The sequence below is a fragment of the Stenella coeruleoalba genome (genome assembly GCF_951394435.1).
Source record: "Stenella coeruleoalba genome assembly, contig: scaffold_330, whole genome shotgun sequence".
Classification (NCBI taxonomy): Eukaryota; Metazoa; Chordata; class Mammalia; order Artiodactyla; family Delphinidae; genus Stenella; species Stenella coeruleoalba.
Window position 1 is genome coordinate 46258 of NW_027646446.1, and position 24529 is coordinate 70786.

The following is a 24529-nucleotide window of genomic DNA, read 5'->3' on the forward strand; positions in this document are numbered from 1 at the left end:
CTCAACATGATGTCTATAATGTTTCTTTCCAAACTGCAGGACATGAGCCATTAGTGGGTCATAGAAACAACTTTGTGGGTTACCAGCAGCATGTTTTTTAAAGGGGAACAAAATAGAACACAGCGGAAATACTAGATTGCAATGTCAATTTTAAGCATAAGGATTGTTACATGAAGCTTGTTTTCACAGTATGGGTCCGGGTTTTAGTATTTTCTGAGAGAAGAAATAAGTGCACCTGTGAAATAAAAATAGGACGATGGTGGGGGGCAGATAAGGAAGCTATGTACACTTGATAAAGCTATGGGGACAGAAATGAGCTGTTGAATATTAAAAGTTTGATAGGAGAAATGAAAAAGACAATAGAAGTAGGTTTACAAGATAAGGATGAGAGAAAATTTCAGAAGATAAAGCATAGTGGTAAGGGGATAGAAGATTGGAAGAAGAAAAGACACAAGAATTGGAGGTCCAGTCCATGAGGTCTGATATCCAAATACAGGAGAAAATGTACAGAGGGAAAAACTAGAGGATGTTGTCAAAGAAGGAGCTAAAAAGTTTTTATAAAACTAAAGAACAAGAATTTTGAGACGGAAGAAATTTAAGAGCACTGGGACAAAGAAAAGCTCCTATAAACTAATAGAGAGGAAGACAACAAACTAGGACTAGGAATCATACTTACATCTCCCTTATTCCTCATACCATACACGCAAAACAATAAAAAAAGTTAATAAAACAAACCCAGAAACGCCAGTTAGAATTAAAGGTATAACTAAAATCCAAATTAAAAGTACAACTACCGTAGAAAGAGGAAAAACCCCATAAGATAATATTTCTCTGTCTCTGGATGGGCAAATAACTTTCTAACTTTCTAAACATAAAGGCCATGAAAGGCATTACAAAGGAAAAGACCCACTCAACATTTTAATATATTAAACTGAAATATTGCCAAAACCATTTAAAATTAAAATTAAATATAAATTGAAGAAATGGCAAACTGGGAAAGAACTATGAACAGATTAAACAAAGGGTTTAACATGTAAAGTATTCACATGAGCAATTTGTAAAATGTTCATATACTGTGTAAAATATGCGAAATAGTCACATAATATATAAAATGTTGATGTCAGTAGATGAGAAAAAACACTAGAACCATATTAGAGAAAAATGGGCAAAGGATATGAAGCAATACAAATGGCTAGATTCACTGAAGACGAAAACGTCAATCTTAGTTGTAATTTAACAAGTATAAATTAAAAGTTGAGCTACAAAATTTTTTCACCTAAAAATTTTCACCAAAATTTTTTTCACCAAAATTTTTCACCAAAATTTTTCACAATTATTTTCTTAACGAATTATTTTTCACCAAAATTTTTTCACAATTTTTTTTCACCAATTGTTTTTTTCACCAAAATTTTTCACAATTATTTTCTTAACAAAGTATTAAAGATTGTTTTTCAGTGTAAAATTAATGGTGAGGATGTAAAGTGATATGTTTCTGGAAAGGTTTGGCGATACATTATAAGTATTTTTAATGTTTAAATCTTGCAATGCAGTAATTCCATTTCTAGATATCTAATCCAAGGCATTTCATTATTTAATGTTTTACCAAATATATTGATCTAGGTACTGAAGTATAGGATATTTATAGGGGATTAGTAATACTTGTGGAAAAGTAAAAAACAAAATAACTGTCCAATAATAGGGGGAACGTTGAGTCACTTATCTCCATCAAATAGAATTTATTTTGCCATCAAATAATATGGGTATAATTATTTTCAATAAACGGTAAGTAGACTTTCTAACTTGAGAGGAAATTTATTAAACACAGCATTTAGATATTGGCTGTCAGCAGAAACAATGGCTAACGTCTGAGGCATTCTGTCAACAATCCTCATTTGAAATAATAGCTTTGAAATATGCACGGAATGTAAAAGACAAGAAGGCTTTCCTGCTGTCCTGAAATTGTTGAGCAATCTGTACAATAAGCAAACTGGACAATGGCCACAGTGAGAGGATTTATTAAACTGACTTCACTTCTTACCTTCCCCAGTTTAAAACACACACGCAAACGCACACGCAAGCGCGCACACACACACACACACACACACACACACACACACCTGGAAAGCTTGGAGGAATTATTTTTGAAAGACTCCGAATTTCCAGAAGTCCATCAAGTCTAATCATTCTGCTAAAAATACTTTTCTTCAATTGTCAGAATTGTCAAGTTTCCTTAGATGAAGAATTTCTGTGTTACTAGGGATACCATGAATAAGGGTAAAATGGAAGAGTAACTGAAACGAAAGGGTACTTATTCTCAACTAGTACCTGTGGCTCCAATTGAAAGAAGCATGGAGGCGGTTTCACAGTAAAAGCAACCATCTGAGACCCATAGAGAAGACATTTGTCTGGAGCACTGAAGGATCACCGGAATTGTAACCGGCAAATTCTGAGAAGTTTTGATTTGAGCACAGAGTTACACTTACAAAATCAGAGTGTTTCCTTTTGATGCTCAATATCTGAAGACTAATGTGTATCTGGATTATTTATTTTATATACATGGTAGCCCAGCATCATTCCTCCTAGGATCCTTAGAAATGTAAAAAGGAAATAATTTAGTTTATAAAGCAAATACAGGGGACTTCCCTGGCAGTCCAGTGGTTAGTACTCATTGCTTCCACTGCAGGGGGACGAGTTTGATCCCTGGTCAGGGAAATAAGATCACACATGCCACGTGCAAAACCAAAAAATAAGAAAAACAAAAACTCAACTCAAGGCTTGTTTTAGTTGCCTATTAATAATTCAATAAGAAATGAGGACCTGTGTGATATTCATAATCAGCATTTTATTGTTTATTAGAGGAAAGACCCTTAGCATGGTATTTAAATTTTTGACATTAATTTTCCTTCTGAATTGTTTCACTCTTCTCTTTTCACTTCTTTAGAGGAAGTTTTCATATAGAATGAAAATTTGGTTATATTTTTATATAGTTTTAAATAAAATCATTGTAGAAGAATTTTTAAGATTATAAATTAGGGTGAGATGGGGAGATTATCACATGATACAGATGAGCAGTACTTGTAGATCCTCAGGGTCTAGCTTGAGTGGTGACAGCTATAAGTAGGAGAGGAAGGCAAGCTGGATCCTTGGCTCCTTATATAAGGAAGGAGAGCACAGGAAGCCTCCCTGGGGTATACAGATGTCCCTGGGGCCTCACTGTAGACTGTCGTGGGATCCCCCGACATCACCGACTCTATGTCTAGGGAGAGGGAGATGTAATAGCCAATGGTAACTAGAATACTGTCTTACCATCCTTAGAAAAGAAGATTTCTAAAGGAGGAAGTGAATTTCAGGAGAAAGATGATCACTTTGTACTAAACAAGTTGATTTTCAGGGGCCCAGTGGCGAGTCAAGAAGGAAAAGCAAATCAGAAGCGCAGGAGAAAGTCAGTGCTATTCGAGAAAGCTATGGCACTAAATAATATCTTCAAAGAGAGAGAGAGAGTGTGATACTAAAGAAAGCCGTGAACATAAAAAGGAAATTTAAGGGGAAAAATAAAAAGAGTTAAAAGAGAGATGAGAATTCAGCTTTGAAGTAAGAGTGCATTTGTGTAGTAGAAAAAGAAGTGGAACCAAGGAGAAAGAAAAGAACCGGAGAAGACTATCAGTGCCCTGGAGGTCAGAGACATTTTAGGAGGAAGGAGGTGCGCCATGAATCAGTGATGTGGAGAGATAAAGGGTAACCCATGGAGCAGCACTTGGGAGACAATGTGATGATTTACAGAGATGAATTTCAGTGGAGAAGCGGGGTCAGAATCAGAAAACAAGAGAGATGAGGAAATGTTTTTGTAAAGGTGGATTATTTTTGCTTATGTTTTCACATGTTGGGTATTGAAATGAAGGTAAGAGAATGGATGCAGCTTAAATCAGGAAACAGACTGATGACTGATGATTTAACTCTTTACAGAGGTGATAGTGATCATTTAATTGAGCATAGTTTTGGAATGCATGGGAGGTGTCTATTTAAGGAGTTTAAATGGCAAGATTAGCTCTGGAGAGGGGGAGTAACTTCTCTTCCCCTGAGACAGGAGAGTAGGAAGAAAGATGGGGTGTAACCAAGAGGAGAGAGACTGCAGTGTGTGCCAAATGATTTTTGTTACTTATTTTTTTAATAAACATTTTTGGAGTGTGCACTGTATGAAGTACCAAGATCCCTTGGAAAATATGATGATGAAAAAGGCCTAGACAATGCTCTCAAAGTAGTTTTATATGGAAGGTAAGTCAAGTACAAAAATAACTCTAGGGATTGAGAATACAAGATATTAACTTAAATATAAATTTTTCTATACCTCAGTTTCTTCCTCCATAAAATGGTAATAATGATAGTACCACCTATGTTTCAAGCATTCCATTCTCTTTCTCGCTTACATTTCCTAGTGTTCTAATAGAAGTATTTGACCTAATGGAGACATTCAGCCCATGAATCAAACACTGTTTCATTCTCCATCATTGCCCTCATGTTCTCATTTCCTTTTTTACCCAGGATAAATTTACTGGCCCATCATTTTAATCACTCTCTTATCCCTCCATCCAATCCATCAAGACACTTGTTCCTCTCTCCTTGAGATACACATGGCTGGAAAACCCTAACCCTGATGAAACCTTACTATTTGCTTTCTTCCCATCTTTTGAGTCCCCTTCTGCATGGAGGAAAATTCCACAAAGTCATACAATATGAGTTCAGGAAACACATCAAGACCAAGGCACACATAGGCTCTGCATTTCTTCAGCATCTACATGGAGAGGCATCCCATGTTGAGTAGGATTTTGTTCTAGTGGAGACCCCTTCCCCATTGCTCTTCCTTCATATAGGGCTTTGATGACAGCCACTTTATTAGGAAAGGGACCTTGAGACTGCTTGGGGAATTAAGCTGCCTAGATATCATGCTAGCCATTTACAGGAGCTGTCTGGGAAAGCCAGCAGCCCTGTACGTTAGGAGGCACCTGGGAACCTTGGGCCCTTTTGGATGCTATAGCCCTCCAGTTATGGAAGGATTCTAGGCTAGCCTACTGTTCAGGCATCCTAGGATGAACATCTAGGGTCATTTTTGAACAATGCTTCTCCTTTATAACAATCTATCCCCAAGACCCTTGAGTGCTCCTCAGGTGTTTCTGGAATAGGAAGAGAGAGATTATTTGACTTCCACCCAGTCTTTAGAGGCTAAGTTAACTGCATTGGTCACACTCCCTCAGGGATAGGCTAGATTGTCAGCCACTTCCCCTACCCACCATTTATTACCAATACATTCTATAGAGACCTCGAGATTGTTTCTTTTATCCTTTGACATTAAAGTTGGAAAAGGAGAAGAGTGCATTGATCCTCCATTACCTATCTTCTGCATATTCCATGGTGCATGAGGCTCCAGGGCAGAGGTACAAAGAGCTACTACTGCTCACTCAAAGGGCCCCTGCCATCAGTATTCTGGTCTGCAGCAAACATTCGTTTGATGCACTCTTCAAAAGCTACCAGCAGGGGTCACATAGAGCAAGCCCTTCCTTGGTTATATTTTTTGTCCCTGATCCCAGACGCAAAGGATAAAGGTTTTATGTTTAAGCCAAATTGTGGTGACCTCTTTGGACAGAGGGGTATTAGAGGATTGGGCCCCAGCCCCAGCTTCCTCTTGTCTTGAATGGACCCCAGATAAGTATAGGGACCTCTGGCACCTCTTGCAGACCATAGGAGATGTGGGGAGTTTCTATTACTTGGAACAGTGGCAGGCCAGCTGATCTTTCTTAGCCTTATTGGGGAGACTACAGGGTGAGGAAGGTTCAATGCCTTTGTTCTCTAAAGGCAGTTGATCTCTTCGCCACGGATTTCTTTAGCATGGTTTTCTTCTCCTCTCCCTGGTACTTGTGCTCATCATATACTAGTGGTGTTTAATGCCCTGACCACTGTGCTACCTCCTCCCATTCTGGCAGCTTTCCCAGGGAAAACCCTCTGTACCTAAAAGGATCCTGAAATTTTTATAACCTTTCGATCTCATATATTTTCTTGCAAGAAATCTTAAAGAAAATATTTCAGGCAAAATACCTGTGTTTTGTGGGCTGATAACATTAAAAATGAGGCCTTTTACTAGACAGTTGGAAGAGCTGATTGCATTCAATTGTGTGGAATAAGGAATGATGGAGTTAGGGTGGGGCTGATTTGAGTAGAATCTGGAAGAGATACATGGGTACTGCCCATCAGTTCAAGTTTCATTTGGAAATCTTTTCTTGAGAGAGTACCTGTTTTCTTGGAAGGAAAATTGTCTCTTCTTTTATCCAAAGCAAGAATATCAGAGGAGACTTCACTGAGAAGTTGATGTTTGGGCTGAGGCTTGAGAGACGCCTGGGTGCAAAGACCATCAGACAAGAGTATACCGGCCTTTTTTGAGACACAGCCAGGAATGTGTTTGGAATGAGAGAGCAAGGAGCAGGGTAGAAAGGGGTGAGATCAAGAGGTGATGGTGGGCCAGATCACTTAGGGACTCTTAGGACATTCAAAGGATTCTAAGAGGGGTGGAATAGGTGTGCTTGAAGTTTGAAGACAGGGGAAACAAAGAATATTTGAACGGTGGAAATGAGGAGGGCTTAACAGGATTAGGAAACAGTATTAAGGGAGCACGTGAAATTGGGTTAATGAGATAGTTTGCTTTGTTTGTTTTTTCTTTTTTTATTTGTACACATATTTTCTGTCCTAAAATTATTACTATTACATATGCTCCATAGAGTTCAAGTTGAACATGGAGTATACATAGTGAAATTTATTTTTGACATTGTTTTCAATATGTTTTTGTTTTCACACATACACACTGTAGTTTATTTTTACAAGAGATAAATAAACTGACAGAAAGCATTGTAAATGGATGACCACAAGAAAAGCAACAATGATTGCAATTACCAAACACGAACCACACTCATACTATGTCATAATAGTGACATTCAGTCCAGTAATCTTCCACTGTAACAGCTCCTTTACTTTGCAGTGAAAATTGACTTGTATACTTTTTGCCTCTGAGTCCTTGTGGGATTTTTTTTTTTTAAACAGAAAGTCACAAAAGTTATTATCATCCTCATCAGTTCTCTCATTCACATGTAATTAATTTTTTTTTCTTCTTGATATTTTGTAAGGCAGTGTTATGAATTCATCAGTTTGCCATTAGAGTTCTGAAAATGCTCATTCGTTCAGTTCCACAGTATAGTCAGTTACCAAAAACCTGTACTTGTCAAAGTGTTTTCCATGAATTCCTTGAAAATGAAACCCTTTTATAGGAACATTTTTGCAAAAGCATCACAGTACATGCAGTACTCTTTGTAAATGACAAAAGACTTAAAAATGACCACGGTTAAAGATTTGATGAAAGTTCATAATAATGCGATTGACAAGGAAATTTAGTTATTTCTGAAATATACATTTTAAAGTAATAACTAGTATTATGACTTATAACATTATACCAGAACATATAAGATATTTAGAAGTTTTGTGTAATGTCTGAAACATTTATTTTAATGTATTTCCATACTAATAACCTAAAGAAAGTTTAGTATTAGCTGTTTTCATGTGTTTTTTTATACTGCAGGTTATTAGTCGTCAATTTTATGCACATCAGTGTATACATGTCAATCCCAATCGCCCAATTCAGCACACCACCATCCCCACTCCACTGCAGTTTTCCCCACTTGGCATCCATACATTTGTTCTCTACATCTGTGTCTGAACTTCTGCCCTGCAAAGCGGTTCATCTGTACCATTTTTCTAGGTTCCTCATACATGTGTTAATATACGATATTTGTTTTTCTCTTTCAAATAACTTCGCTCTGTATGACAATCTCTAGATCCACCCACGTCTCAACAAATCACGCAATTTCGGTATTTTTTATGGCTCACTAATATTCCATTGTTTATATGTACCATGATTTCTTTATCCATTCGTCTGTCAATGGGCATTTAGGTTACTTCCATGACCTGGTTATTGTAAATAGTGTTGCAATGAACATTGGGGTGCATGGGTCTTTTAGAATTATGGTTTTCTCTGGGTATACGCTCACTCATGAGATTGCTGGATCATATAGTAATTCTATTTTTAGTTTTTTAAGGAACCTCCATACTGTTCTCCATAGTGGCTCTATCAACTTACATTTCTACCAACAGTGCAAGAGGGTTCCCTTTTCTCCACACCCTCTCTAGCATTTGTTGTTTGTAGATTTTCTGATGATGCCTATTCTAACTGGTGTGAGGTGATACCTCATTGTAGTTTTGATTTGCATTTTTCTAATAATTAGTGATGTTGAGAAGCTTTTCATGTTGATGCATGTCTTTTTCCTAACTTTCATGAGAATGTTACTTTTGTTTCACTGTTAAGAATGATCCTTGCTATTTTTTACCTTGAAATTCTTTATCTTACAAAACAAGTTTCTCTTGATGCTTTGCAAGTAAGAATTGTAAAATCATGAATGGATTTGGCATTTCATCAAATGCTTTTTTGGTACCTATAAGATGATGGTATTTTTCATTTACTTTGTTAATATTCTGAATTATATCATTAAATTTTCCAATGTTGAATCATCCTTCCTTTCTATTTGGTCATGATGAATTATTCTTTTATTATATTGCTGTATTTCTTTGGATAACATTCCATTTTATGTTTTCATCTATGCTTATAAATAAAGATGGCCTGTAGCTTTATTTTTTTATTTTCCTTTTTCGTTTTGTTATCAGAGGTAAGAATAGCCTCATCTGAGTAGCTTTCCAACTTTTTCTATACTGAGACAATTTGCACAATAAGAGTTAACTGTTTCTTTCAACTTTTCTAGATTCACATATAAAATGATGTGTCTCCTGGACTTTCAGGGGTCATACTTTGAAACAGCTTCTTATACTGGGGTATTATTCAAGCTTTCTGGTGTTTCTTGGATCCATTTTGGATATGTTTCCTCTCCAGAAAATTATTCTTTTCTCTTATCTTTTGAAAATCTTGCTGTCACGTTTCTCCTAAGATTCTCTTTTGAGATCTTAAAAATTCTTTCGTGCACTGTTTCATTCCTAGTGGTTTATTTTCTCCTTCTTTCTTAGGCTCAGTTATGCCCATGTTTTATTGCTATCATTAATTGCTTCCAAGAATACTTTTGGTCATCAGTGTTTGGTGTTGTATGTGTTTTCTTTCATTAACTTTGTCTTTATTCTTAGTTATTTTTTACTCCTACCCCTTCTTTCTCTTCTTCTATTTTATAGCTTCTTCAATTGAATGTTTAGTTCATATATTTTTAATCACCCTTGCTTTTTCTTTTGGTATGATGAAAGATATCTGTATCCTTTAATGCTTTTCACCCTAAACTATATTTTAAAATTTATTTAAATAATTTAAATAAATTAAAAAAATATTTCACAGAAATTTGTAAATATCATCATAACTTGATGATTTATGACAATGAACCATTCTGATGGCTGTGTAACCAGCACCTGGCTTCAGGATAGAATATTCACATTATTCTAGAGACTTCCTCACACCCCCACTCACAACCTCTCTCTCTCACAAAGGTAACCGCTGGTCTGACTTCTAACATAGATTACATTGCCTCCTTTTTCTCTTTATATAAATGGAAGCAAAGAATAGGTATTCTTTTGAGTCTGGATAATTTTGCTCAGTATTCTGTTTACAGAATTATTCTTATATTTTCATGTAGTTCTTGTTTATCTTCATTGCTGTATTGTATTCCATTGTATGAATATACTACAGTGTACTTAACCATTCTAATGTTGACTGGCATTTGAGTTGTTTCCAGTGTTTGGCTACTGAAATAATGTTGTTCTGAACATTCTTGGACTTGACTTTCATTGCACAGACATACGCACATCCTAGGCATGAATCATAGCACATGGGTAAGTTCAATTTTAGTGGATACTGTCCAAATAGTTTTTCAAAGTGAATGTAATGATTTCCATTCTCCTTACTAGAGTACAGGAATTTCCACTGTTCACAACAACACCATTTCTTGTACTGTCAATCTTATGAAATTTTAGCCTTTCTTTGAATATGCAATTATATTCCATGGTGGTGTGTTATTTGTAGTTCCCTAGTAACTATCTCCAAACATTAGTTTGCAACCTGTCTGTATTTTTTTTCTTAGGTTTTGTTTCCAATACTGCCCTGAAGACACTACATTTGGGATACCCACCCAGGGCTGGGTGATTCACTAGACCTCAAGAGGCCAGAGCCAAGTGTCGACCAAGGACATCACAGACTTGCAGGCTCAGCCAGCATCAGTCCTGAGCAAGGCTTCTGCCCAGTGTGGAGTCCCCTGCAGAATCAGCAAGCCTAAGAAATATTATCAACTCATTGAATTAAAGTCTACTGGGGGTTCCTGCTGATATACTCCAACCCATTTTTGAAAAAGTAGTGTTTTCCAGCATCCTCACCTATCCAGAACATAAGTAAAATCTTGAGAGTTTCTTGCTTATTAATGAAAGCTATGAAGTCTGCTATGAAGTCTAAGTCCAACTGGGCCCAGAACCCAAGTTGTAGCATAATGGTATTTCATCCAACCAAATAAGAGTTTAATGATTTCAATAAATACATTGCTTATATGGAATCCAAGCAGGCCTGGCTAAGATCATTCCACCCCAGGACTGGAAAGCCAGAGAGACCTACGATGACATCGATGACATCTTAATAGCCGCTCCCCTCCAGCAGGTGATTTCTGGGCAGGCAGGTGTGTTTACTCAGCACCACAAAAAGAAGAAAGCCATGACCGTGAGCGAGTATCGCCGCTTAACAAACAGTGAAACACACCAGACTCCATTCTACTCTAATTTTGAGGATCTGGAGCGAAAATATTGGAAAACACGCCCCTATGGTTCACCAGTATATGGTGCGGACGTCAGTGGCTCCTTATTCGATGAAAACACAACGCAATGGAGCCTTGGACACCTGGGAACCATTCAGGACCTGCTGGAACAGGAGTGCGGAGTGGTCATCGAGGGTGTCAACACCCCCTACCTTTACTTCGGCATGTGGAAGACCGCCTTCGCCTGGCACGTGGAGGACATGGAACTTTACAGCGTCAACTACCTGCACTTTGGGGAGCCCAAGACTTGGTATGCGGTGCCCCTGGAGCACGGCCGGCGCCTGGAACGCCTGACCAGGGAGCTTTTCCCGGGCAGCTCGCGGTGCTGTGAGGCCTTCCTGCGACACAAGGTGGCTCTCATCTCGCCCACGGTCCTCCAGGACAACGGCATCCCCTTCGGTCGGGTCACTCAGGAGACTGGAGAGTTCATAGTGACGTTTCCCTATGGCTACCACTCTGGCTTCAACCATGGTTTTAACTGCGCAGAAGCCATCAATTTCGCCTACCTGCGCTGAATCGATTATGGCAAAGTGGCATCGTAGTGCAGCTGTGGGGAGGCCCAGGTCGCCTTCTCCATGGACGCCTTCGTGCACATCCTGCAACCGGGGCGCTACGAGCTGTGGAAACGCGGGCAGGACCAGACCGTTGTGGACCACACGCAGCCCACGGAGCCCAGCAGCCAGTTCCTGAACACCTGGAGGGAGGTCCGCTCACCTGGGGCACCCACGCTCCGCCGGAGGCACTGTCCGTCCTGCAGCGCCTCGCACTGCCGTCCGCCCGTGGCCGCCTGCCATGGGACCCACTGTCGAGCCCCTGTGGATCCTGCGTCCCCGACCCCCTTGCCGGCCCGGGGTTCTTGCTCTGCTGCCCAGTTCGGGGCTGCGGCTTCCTACAGCTCCGCGGAGCCTAGTCTGACTCTGCCGCTGACTGCAGGTCCATCTGCTGCGGGTCTCCCCCTACCTGGACGATACAGTCCTCGTCGTCGTCCTCGGGAAGAGAGGACTCAGGATCCGACTGTCCAGGCCCGGACTAAGAGGCGCTTGTCCTTAGACACAACACACCCATCTCTGGACTTCGAAGCTCAGCTCCCGTTTGCCGGCGATCCCTTGATGGACAACCCTGCATTGCTGAGCCCATGGCTGCAGCATCCTTCTAAGCCTTCCGGGTGCTGTTGCACCCCTGATCTTCAACCCTTGGGTCCTCCATTGGATCCCGAAAATGCGATGCACCCTGGCCCATGCCTGCCATCTCTGGAGGGTATTACATCCAGTGTCCTTGACAGCCTCCCTTTGATTCCTCCCAACATTCCTGGGACTGTGAGAGTGTTTCCCAGGGACGATGCTGGGAACTGCAGGGCCCCCGTGAACTTCTGTGAGATTTTAAGTTTGGACCACTCTTATGCCTCTAAGAGTCTTGTCCCAGCTGCAGAGACCAGTCTCCCGCACACCCTTGACTGTGATCCCCTGGGGCTAAAGCTAGAGGCACCTGCATCTCTTGAGTCCTGCGAGGAATTCCTCACCAATGCATGGTATTCAATCTGTGAGCCCATGACTACTGAAGACTTTGCTAAATGTGACTTTATCTGACCCTCCACCCCAGAAACCACAGAAGCTCCCAGCCAAGCAACAATCTGGGCTGGGCCTGTCCTCAGTGGAGATGCTTTTATCTCCTAGAAATGACACATTTCTCAAGCTGCCAGATGCTTTCTACCATGACAACCAGGCCTCCTAGCAGCCTCTGAAGTGGACCTTCCCACGAGGACAGCTGCCATAGAATGTTGTACCTCTCAGGTATTCTCATCCCGCTGCTGAACTTTGATGGTCCTTTGGCTTCTGCCTTAGCTTGGATGGTATGGACACTGCTTGCTTCTGATGGCAGGGAATGGTCCAAACGTGGGGCTGCCTGGGCCCCTGGACACCAGCCGTGTACCTTGTTGCTTCATCTTCTTGGCCCTGCAAACTAAGGACACTGCATAGTGGCCATCTTGCACCTCTCCTAAGGCACTGTAGCTGTACAGGCAAAAGAGCCTGCATTTTCCACCACTTCTTTCTCTTCACCACAGACCATAAAAAGCTATAGTAGCAAGTTCACAGTGTGCTTCCAGCCTTATGCATTCCAGTAAGATTTTTTCTTTTAATTGCCCATCTTCGTACAGCCTAAAAATATCGTCTTTTTTTTTTTTAAATAAATGTATTTATTTTTGGTTGCATTGGGTCTTTGTTGCTGCGTGTGGGCATTCTATAGCTGTGGCGAGCAGGGGGGCTACTCTTCATTGTGGTGCGTGGGCTTATTGCAGTGGCTTGTTGCAGAGCATGAGCTCTAGGCACACAGGTTTCGGTAGTTGTGGCACGTGGGCTTAGTAGTTGTGGTTCGTGGGCTCTAGAGCGCAGGTTCAGTAGTTGTGGTGCATGGGCTTAGTTGCTCCGTGGCATGTGGAATCTTCCCAGACCAGGGATCGAACCCGTGTCCCCTTCACTGGCAGGCGGATTCCCAACCACTGCACCACCAGGGAAGCCATGGAACGTGCATTTTCAGACGCAGAAGACTGACTGATTGACAACTGTAAAACAAACAGACGCAGAAGGCCCATGCGAGGCAGTGCAACACGACCAAAGCAGGATATTCCTTGTTTTTGATAAAGCAACCCTTTAAAATAGGAACTTTCTGGAGACACTGTGAAATTAAGTTTCCTTGTAAAATTATCATCCATCTTTCACACGTTTGATAAATATGTGCAATCTATCTACGATCCCCAGATGTGACGGCTCCGTCAGAAAAAAAATAAATAACGGTACCAGGTGCCATTCCTGGGCCTTATCCCAAGGCAGCCAGTGGAAGAGTCTATTTTATTCTCTTCTCCCCTCATTAAACAGTAACAGCGGCAGAGAAGGAGAGCATTTGGATTTGAATGGCCTCCAATACCTAACATGCGAAGCAACTCTTTCAAGCGTTAGATCTTGTCTGATCAGGAGGATCAGGAGGGCTTATTTTTCTGAAGACGGTTGGCAGCACGATCCCCTGTCGTTACCATCCTAACGCTTACGACAATGCGTCATTATCCAGTCAGCAACTGGGGGGGGGGGGGGTGCTCTCAGCTGGGTTCTCCATCACCGCCTGGCGGAAGCTGTTATCCACATAGGACACCATCTGCCCCCGCGGCCCGGGCCAGGGTGTCTCTGCGCCCTCGGCCGCCGCCTCTGCCCTGCGTGCTCCGCCTGCCCGCCTCGGCCCAATCAGCCAAACCTCAGCGGCAGGGGGTCGGCGGGGCGAGGGTCGCGCGGCGCCCGGCGGCCGGGAGCTCCTGCTTCCTCCGCCAACTTCGCTCCGCGCGGCCGGGAACGCTCCCTCCGGACCCTGGCTCTACACGCCTCCCCGGCTCTACACGCCTCCCCGGCTTCTCTCGGGGACTGCGGCTGTGGCTCCTCCCGGCCCCAGCGGGCCGGAGTTATTTTTAGAGAGTTCGGTGAGAAGGTAGGATGCGGGGCTGGGGGGCACCAGCCTCCCGCTCCTCAGCGCGGAGGATCGCCCCCTCCTCTCCGGGACTCGCGGCGCCGCCCGGTGCCCCAGGGAAGCACTCGGGCACCGCGGCTGCCGTCTGAGGACGGGCTCAGGTCCGGGCGCCGCGAAGTCGGGTCGCCTCGGCCGCCGTTCCCGCCGCGCCGAGGCTACGTCTACTGCGTTCGGCCAAGCCCTCCAACTGCTGCTGCCTCCTCTCGGGCCGCGCCGCCGCCTACCACAAGCGGCGCGCGCAGAGGCCAGAGCACCGCCCCGTTGCGCCCTCGGCCCGCTGTTTCTCGGCAACTTTGTTCCCGGGCTGCAGGCGCGGGAGGGAAGGGGCCGAGGGCAGCCGGGTCGGGACTCCCGGCGGCGGGCGTCGCGCACAGCCCCCCGGAGAGTGTTTGGGAAGCGGCGACTCCCCTCCTCTTCCCCGCCTCTTTCTCCTCCTGCGCCTCTGTGCATCCCCGCCGCTCCTCGGGGAGCACATCAGTGATGTTTTATGATGTTTCAAATACATTAAAATATTGGCTGAATTAAATTATGAATTAAATAAATTAAAATCATATTTTAATTAAATTAAAATATGGCTGAATCACTTTACTGTACACCTGAAACTAACACTGACATTGTAAATCACCTATACTTCAAGTAAAAAATAATAATAATTCTTTCACAATACAGTGGACCATACCAAAAAACATTTGGATCCTTCAGAATTCAGAGAAACATCTTGATGGTCATGTCTACACGTCAAACTTCTCACATTGTCAAACAGCTAGATATTGTGATTGCTTATTTCTTTACTGAAGGAAATCGTCTCTGTGGGAGAAAAGAATATTCCAGTCAAAATCAGTTTTTAAATTCCTATAAAGGTTTCCTAACCAAGAGTCATCCACCTCTCCAACAGTTTTCCTTCTGCATATAAGAAAATCAGTTTTGTTGTGGTGTTAGTTTCTTCCAAATAGCTTGCACATCTGGAGTTTCATTCATTCATTTCATTCATTTATAGCTCCAGGCGGTGTGTCCTAATTGGTCTGAAAAATCAATCAGTAATAGTACCAGCCAGTGATTGACTTAAAAGAGCATAGTTAATTAAACTTTTCTACTTTCATTATTTCATTTAAGTGTCACAACCATTCTATCAGGATTTCTTGTTCAAAATTACCCTGCTGGTAAATGTGGGAGCCAGAAATCACACTTTTGACCAAATTAAAATCCACAAGTCATAGGTTTCCAAGATGAGACAAAATGCAAGCAACATGTTCTCTAATTAACTATGATAATTGAGTCAACAAGCATTTTCTGGTAAATTTACAGTTCAAGGAACAATCTATCAGCTTGGGGATGTAATGGCTAATAAAACAGCATCCTTATAAGAGATAATAAAAAATTAAAAAAAAACACGATTGTAAAAACGAAGAAATGTACACAATGCCACTTCGTCTGTCCCTCACCCATGATCTAGAAACTGCCTTTATTGCAACTCACTGATTAAAGTGCATGAAAATGTGCATATACAAGACACAGTCACAAACTGAATATTCTCCTTTGATATCCTTTATCTCAAACAGAAATCACCATTAAAAATCAATTTCTGAATATATGAGTTAATAGGATTAATCTTTATAAAAGTGGGTCAGATTTCAGTCTTCTTATATGAGTATAGTAAGTTTTAAAATTTGTCATCCTACCTTTATTATTGACATCCTTGTATTTAAAAACAAAAAGTTAAGGAGAAGGGATTATTCTAAGTTCTTTGGAACTATTATCAAGAAGTCCTTCCCATTGTGAAATGATGTAACTCTCATGTAATGAAAATCAACACCAGAAAACAAATAATGCTTTTAAACTTTTATTTTGTAAAAAATATTTATTTGATCTGAATTTCTATACCACATGAATGGTCACTCTAATTTCTGATACTTATGCACAGTTACAAATGTCAGTTTTCTTTAGACACCTTCATTATTGCTTGCTCTAAGTCAGAGGTTTCTGAAGAGTCATTTACCAACACTCAAAAACAATTTTTTTCTCAGATAATTTACTGCACCATCTACTTATCTTTTGCCAAATATTCTCTAGCATACACACATATTACCACTTGTAATACATTTATATGAGCAGAACAAGATGCTCCTAACCCATTCGTAGGATCTACACTAAGTAAAAAATTACCCGATCCCTGGAAACTACTTTCTGAGTCCTTATAATCTATATAAACAACCAAGGAATTCATAGATAATAGACCTAAAATCATCAAATTATTCCAAAAATATATAGCAAGACAAGATGGCAAAATAATTCATAAAAATGGTTGAAAGAATGTAGTAATTTTTAAAATTTGACAAATGAGAGCATTCCATAGAAACTACCTCAGTTTGCTGATAAATTAAGATTATTATATTATTGTTTGTTTTGGGAAAGTAGCATGGACTCCCCTTATGTAAACTGTGTATTTACCTAAGGAATATATATATGTAGTCTTATCAATGCCTGCTGGGGAAGTAATAATGTGAAGTCAGCTCAAGATCAAGGCTTCCAAGTTTGGTAATGGAAGCTTTCAGAAGTCACTGTAGTCGGTGAGCTCCAAACACCATCACTCTGTTCGGAAGAAGAATGAATTTGGCTCCTTGAATCTCCTTATATTGAGTCCTTGAAGACCACACCCACTTCTTTCAAGTGAGTACATTTCAGAGGTCTTTGGATGGGTGCTACTATGGGTAATTAGATCTCTTAAAATCAGAGGGAAAGATCTATTTAACACCCTGGCTAATCTTCATAAACACAGCTCCACAAACATCATCTCATCAAGAGACACAGATTTTACAACAAACCCACCCATGAATGCCACCTGTATATCTAAATTTCTGGACATCAAGGACTTTTACAACTTACAAAAAAGCTAGAACACATTATTTCATCAGTTAGTGACTTTAGAAAACCTGTTGGAAAAGTCAGAAATGTTTTACCTGAGGTTTGTTTATATTCTGTATTGGAGGATGCGCTTTATTGATTGATTTATTTTTGTATTTCAGTGTAAGACTTTAACGTAACAGCATTTTTGGCCACCAGAATGTCCCTCACACTCCATATCAAGCCCCCCAAGGCTTCCCAGCGAGAGCAGAACAGGAGATTCTCTGCCTGGCGCTCCTTATGCCAGCTAAGGGGGAACAGTAGAGAAAGGATGAGATGCCCCAGTTCAGCGACCCTCTGGGCCAAGGGAAGGGAAGAGGCGTTGTACTCATGTATGGAGTTTATATCGACTTATGTCTCAGTCCATTTAGTTCTCTGTTTATGCGGGGAGTTATTTGCCACCTTGAGCAAACCTCCATCCTATTTACCACTGGTTCCAAATATTCTTCGTGCAGTCACGGAAAACCAAACTGTGGATTCTGAAGAATCAGCTCAGAGCTTGGCACAGCGTTCTTAGAGCACTGCCTTGGCTATGCAGAAACCCTTGGGTCCAGCAACAGTCTGAGCTGGATGAGAGATGGAGGGAGGGAGCCCCATTTTCCAGGATGTCCCACTTTGTGCATATGCATGATTCCCCTAAGAGGTCACCATTCCTCTGCTTCCTTTGAGGTCTGGGAGTTTTCCTGGGTTTAGCTATTAAGGGATAGGGCAGGAGGTGCCTTTTGGTTCTGGGGCCATAGGACAGGGCCTCAGCAGGAGGAGACCCAGCTGAGCAGGTAACTATTCATGGGGCAGAGTGTGGGCAAAATGGATTGTTACCTTTTGGAAGCAGCAAGTCCCCCAGTTCTCCTGACCCTCCAACATCACTGCATGGAGTCAGTAAAATGGGCAAGGTGTGGACTATGGGAATTCGGAAGGAAGGGAAGTGAGAGCCTAGTAGTTGTGGGGATGGGGGCAGAGCACTTTTTCTGTCAAGGTCGCTGAACAGAACATTCTTCCATCTTTTTTTTTTTTTAAATATGTTTATTTATTTACTTATTTGGCTGTGCCGGGTCTTAGTTGCAGCATGTGAGATCTAGTTCCCTGACCAGGGATCGAACCTGGGGTCCCTGCATTGGGAGCGTGGAGTCTTGGCCACTGGTCACCAAGGAAGTCCTTCCTTCTTAAATTCAGAGAAAAAAAGCAGTGATGGGTGGAAGAGTTGCCTGTGTCTGGGCAGTGGAGAATTTCTCTGGTCTTCTCCAGATACACCCAATCCAATCCTACAGGTAGAGGAGTCTGCACATTTTTTTACCTCCTAGAATTTCTCCTATCAGGAACTCCCAAATTCCCACCTGAACCGGGGGCTGCTGAGCTTTTCCTCCCTGGATTGCTTTTCCCCAGGTGAACCATGTCAGCACCATGACAAGGCCCAACAACTATAAATATCAACCAGCCTTCCATGTCTCTATGAAGTTAAATATTTGCCAGAGTGTGAGGATAAGAATATTTATTAGCAGTTTGCTAGCCGTAGTTAGACATTTTAAATATTTGACATGCGGTATGTGGACCTCTATTTGTACTCTTGCTCTGACCCCATAAATATTTTTATTTTTTTAAAAGTATTTTGCATTTTAAAAAATCTTGGTAAAGTATGACAGTCAGAGGAACCAGCTGGGGGCGCCCTGTACCAGTCATCAAGTGGAGCTTTCCTTTGACACCCACCTCTTCCCATTCTAGTGCCTGCTCCCCGTCCAGCTTCTTTGAAAATTGCTTTTGTCCTCTGTAACTACTGATGAAATAAAATTTATATTTTAAGACAGGACAAGAGAAATTAAACATAAATTTCCCTTTCAGTGTCTGTTTAGGCCTCCTCTCTCCACAATGTGTGGTGTGCATCTGCATTACACATTAACCAGAACTTCTGATGCTTCTTAATCACCTCTTCATAATTTTAAGTGTGATCATTTAAGATTAGAGTGTAGTGAATTCATAATTGTCAGGAAGTGAAGATCTAAAATTTTGCATATGGTGGTAATAGGATGTGTTCCTAGTACATTTGAACTTATCACTTGATGTGGTTCAGTGCAGGCCACCCCAAAATGTGCCACTTTGACATATTGGTTATACTTAAGAGACAACCAAGAAGGACACTCTGAACCTTCGTTGTCCCCCTGAAAGCAGGAAATAAATCTCCCATACAAAAGGTATCCTCCTGTTAACAGAATGTAAAAAGATATTCTAATCACCAAAGATAGGAAACTGAAAGCTAAGAAGGCTGCATAAACAAACTGTGTTATTTTACTAATTTAATACCCTAAGAGAAAACTTCTTTGTTTTGTCAATTTTTCACAAATGTATTGTTTCTTTGTCTAAAAGGTATAAAAGCTGCCTACTTGGGTCACTTCTCTGAGTCTCATTTTTCTATGAGCTCCCATACATACGAATTAAATTTGTTTTTCCCCAGTTGATCTGCCATATGTCCATTTAATTATTAGAGCAGCCAAAGAATCTAGAAGAGAAGAAAGAAAAATTTTTCCTCCCCACACACCCATTAACAAGATACGTGATGAATTAACTATGACTTGAGTCTGCTATGCTATGAAGTAATTCCCGGGGCACATAAAGCCTGATCATCACTGAGGTAGAGCAAAGGGAAGAAAAAAACAAATGGTAAGTGCTGATGCCTGATCATTCAAATCTTCCACCTTGAGGTGAGTAGGGGACGTGTGAAGAATTTTAAACCACTGATTCTCAAACTTGCCGGAGCGTTGGAATCACGTGAGGATTTTTGGAAAACGGCAATGCCTGTGTCCCATCAGAGAAGTTCTGATGTAATGTTCCGGGGCATAGCCTAAAACTGGGGAGTTTTAGAAACTCCCCAGGTGATTCTAACGTGCAGTCAATTTTGAGAACCATTGTCCAGATTTAAACCTAAAATGTTCCTCCGTTTCTATTTGTACATTCACCATTCCACAGTTTTTGAAATTAGATTACTCAGAACTTGATATATTGATAGATAATATGTTATTGATTAAACAGAGTTCCATATATACCTATATATGGCATGGTCTGGCACAATATTTCTTTGATTATACATCTAATTTCACCTGGCACACATATGCATTATTCTTTTTGAGTTGAAAATGTGGCCCTGTCCTGCCTGTGTTGCCAGATTGGCATTGACAGTAGCGTGTCTATTAAAGCTGTCTAACTTTCATGTACTGGGACCCTGACTCATTAAAATCAATAATTTTCATGACTCTCAGAGAGAGGGCTAGGTAGCATTGGTGCTTAAATCTTTGTCCTACCACCTGAGAAGCAGATTTTTCTGTCTGAGTGTAGGATACTGGTCACTGTAAACTTTGCTAAATATCCAATTTAACCTTAATTTTTAAAGTGTACTTATGTTGAAATGTGCTGAATAAGAATGAGAATTCTATCAGAATATAAGGCCACTGCTTCTAGGTTTCACCCCATTCCTGCTATGTCCCCTTACTGAATTAAGTAATTTAGTTGACCCCCATTGTCTATTGAAGGCCAAGTATGTGCCCAGGATACCATATGTTTCTCTCCATTTCTCTCATCAAATTGGTGGATGCTTAGATGCTTGGATACTACTAGACTGAAAATACTAAGAAGGTAAGGACAGTAGTTTTTTAATTACTATATTCCCACTATCTTACACATGCTTAAAACATAGAATACTATAAAGATGTGGTGAATGAATGGATAAATAAATGAAAGAGCAAATATAAACAATATTTTTCTGGCATTAACAAAGTTTTCCAAAATACAGGTAACATAATAGGACTGAAAATAATAAATCATAATGTCAACAAAATGTAAGAAATAAACTGATTTCCAGATTCATAGGCCGAGGAAATTCTATTATTTTGAGACTTGAAATGACTATACTGTAATTTTATTCTATAGTTTGGATTTTGAGATTTCCTCAGGATGGCAAATATATATTAGTGGAAGATAAATATTCCTAGTGATGGGAAACAGAAAACAAGACTTAGAATGAGACAGTCAGGATTTATTTGTATTGATTTATTTTTATTTTTAAAATTTTTATAGGAGTATAGTTGATTTACAATGTTGTGTTAGTTTCAGGTGTACAGCAAAGTGAATCAGTTATGCATATACATATATCCACTCTTCTTTAGATTCTTTTCCCATATAGGCCATTACAGAGTATTGAGTAGAGTTCCCCGTGTTGCACAGTAGGCCCTTATTAGTTATCTATGTTATATATAGTAGTGTGTATATGTCAATCCCAATCTCCCAATTTATCCCTCCCACACACTTACCCCCTGGTAACCATAAGTTTGTTTCCTACATCTGTAACTCTATTTCTGTTTTGTAGATAAGTTCATTTGTTCCCTTTTTTTAGATTCCACATATATGCGGTATCACATGATATTTGTCTTTCATGAGACAGGATTTAAATAGGCATATATATAAAATCACTTAGCATGAAGTGATATAAACATCATGCACTGACAAAAGCAAAACCGATTTGCATTTGCAAGAGTAACACACATGATTGAGAATTCACATTTCTAGAAATAGAGTGATACATATACCCTGTAAGAAAGAAGAAAAAGAAACTGAATAAAGAAGGAAACAAAGAAAAGAAAGAAACCAAGAAAGAAAAACAAAGAAAATACCTTGGTGTATGGTCATGGGATAAATGATGACTGAAATGTGAAAAAATTGCATAAACTGTAATGTGCTAAATTCCATGAGACTGGGAGTTCACTTCTTTCAGATACTCAGGGCAAGTGAAAATCTCTCAAATGAGTTAGGGGGGAGGCTGATTTGCTCTAACAAAGACTGTGACTCAGAGGCTGTTTTTCTTTTTTCTTTCTTTTTTTTAGCGGGGGCTGCCCTGAGTGGCATGCGGGATCTTAGTACCCTGACCAAGGATGGAACACTGAAGTGGAAGAGGACCGCCAGGGAAGTCCCCAGAGGCTGTTTTTCTTTCACGTGTCCGTTCATATATAACAGGTAATCAAGAGGAAGATTGATATCTTCAATAACTGGCTTTTTTCTAAGTGCACAAAAAAGAGCTTATTGATGCCATCTCTTAGCCATCCTGAGAAAATATCCTGAGCAAGGGGATCTAAGTGTAAGAAAATAATGTACTGTGTTCCAAAGCAGTTGTGTTTCCACCCTATTGGGTCAAGATTAGGCACATGACACACCAAGCTTCAAAACTTATCTGGAAGTGCTGGATGCACATTAAAAGCTCTTGTTGGTTTGGTTTGGTTTGGTTTAGAAGACAAAAATTCAACGACAGGAACAGCAGAAGAAATATACATGAGGTTATGTTCCATGAAAATAAACTGATCTTCAACAAGAACGATGTCATAGTGTCCTGGGTTAGAACCAGGAATGAGTTCTCCAGAAGAGTAAACTGTGCTTTTCACCATCGTCAAGATGTCGAGTGTTTACCTTTTCAGCATCTGGCTCCTAAGGGTCATGGACAAGGAATATCTACTTATCTTTGAATCTCTGAAATAGAAGACTGAGTCAGAATTGATTCTCCAAATTTGGAAATACTTATCAGAAATGTGCCCTTATTCTGTCCATCTATATTACCTAGCTTTCATAGAACACGTTCTCTCTACTCTTCTCCCCTGTTTCATGTAGCCCTTCATTAACTAACAAATTTCTTTATCAGCTTCTTTTGACAAACTGCATCTCTCCAGGTGATCTCAGATTGTGTAATTTTACTTTATTTGCCTTCAACTCATCACTTCGTTCCATTCCCACCTAAAATTCCTGAGTGCTTTCTGTTGACACTAAAATTTCAGTGAGCAACAGTCATTACACCTTGAATTTCATAAGCTTAATTTTGCCCCTTTTCAAAGAAAATTTTCTAGCTAATATTCTTCTTATTTAGTTTGCATTTAATTGTACATACTGGCAGAATTAGCTACTATGGGCCTTTGGACTTGTCTTTGATTGGAAGGTGAGGAAAATGGTACTGGATACATTTTCTTAGTTATAATATCAAGAATTTCTTATTCTAAAGACATTTCTACATCTTTCAGTTTTGATGACCTTTATTAGAATTAATGTCATCTGGGTCATATTTACAATTGAGTAATGAAATCAAGGTGAGACCACTGGGAACATTGCCAGTTAAACCCATCATGTGAGTCTTCTCATCCCCAGAAGAGGTTATTTATTTATTTAGCTGGTCACTTTTGTTTTCTTTTTTTGTGTCAGAGAATTTCAAAAGAAGATTCTTCAAAAAAAAAAAATTCTTCAGAGAAGATTATCAATGGAAATAAAAAGACTGATACAGAAAATTCAGCATATGTGTAGTTTAAAAAGGGAGATAAACATGTAAAACAGAGAATGTATAAAGTGAGAAGAGAACATGGCCCATGACAAATTCCTGGGAAAGCTATAATTTTAAAGAAACATTAAGGAAAATGAGAGGAATAATGGCAAAATAAAGGAAATAAATGTTACTTTGAAAGCATAAACTGAGTGCTTACCATGTGAGCTCGATTTTACCAGCACCATATAGTTGACCTTTATCACTGCAGCTAAAGATACTAAGAATTAGCGGAGATGACTGCCCAGGTTCTCCTCCTGTTGGCTTTCCTTTGATTCCTTGCTAGTGACTAAGGATTCAAGATTATGTTAAATATAGTTCCTGTTATTAGATAATGAAAAATGCAGAAAATATGATTTTCGTCCCCAGCTCAACTCCTGATGTGTGATTTTGATCAAATTTCCTCATATCTCTTTGATATTTTATTATATTTTTTAAACATTTTATCTCTTAATTTTCTATCTTTTTTATAAGATTTAATTTCTGTTCACCTAAAACATTTGTCTTTTAGAGCATGAAAACTTTCAAACTTCGGGGGACTCTGAATTGTACAAGCATGCCACTGTTTTAAAGGGAAGGGCTTAAGTTTATTGTTTTCTTACTAGAGAAAATCATAAGGAAGTACCTTTTATTCAAAAGATAGGAAGAAAATCTACAAAACACTGGAAGAAGAGAGACTTGTTGCTATGTGGAAAGGAGATAAGTAGCAATTGTTTCCTTCAATCCCATTTGAGGAAAAGCATCATTCACTCTGTGTTACTTTATCTGCAGCCAGGAGGAATTCTTCCTATGTGAGTTTCTCCCCTCACCGATGGTTCATTTCCAAGATACCTGGGAAACATCCACAACTAACCTGCATTAACATAATCCTTTTAAGTAGAAAAATCACATTTACTGAAAG

At 40.2% G+C, this 24529-nt stretch overlaps 1 pseudogene across 1 annotated transcript in view; it reads left to right on the forward strand.

Annotated features, from left to right (window-relative positions):
- LOC307181108 (lysine-specific demethylase 4D-like) overlaps positions 1 to 12466 on the forward strand; it is a 46212-nt pseudogene extending 33746 nt beyond the window's left edge. The window contains exon 4 of the transcript in view: positions 10979 to 12466. The product of the transcript in view is annotated as a lysine-specific demethylase 4D-like (transcript). The remainder of the gene's footprint in view (positions 1 to 10978) is intronic.
- The last annotated feature ends 12063 nt before the right edge of the window (positions 12467 to 24529 follow it).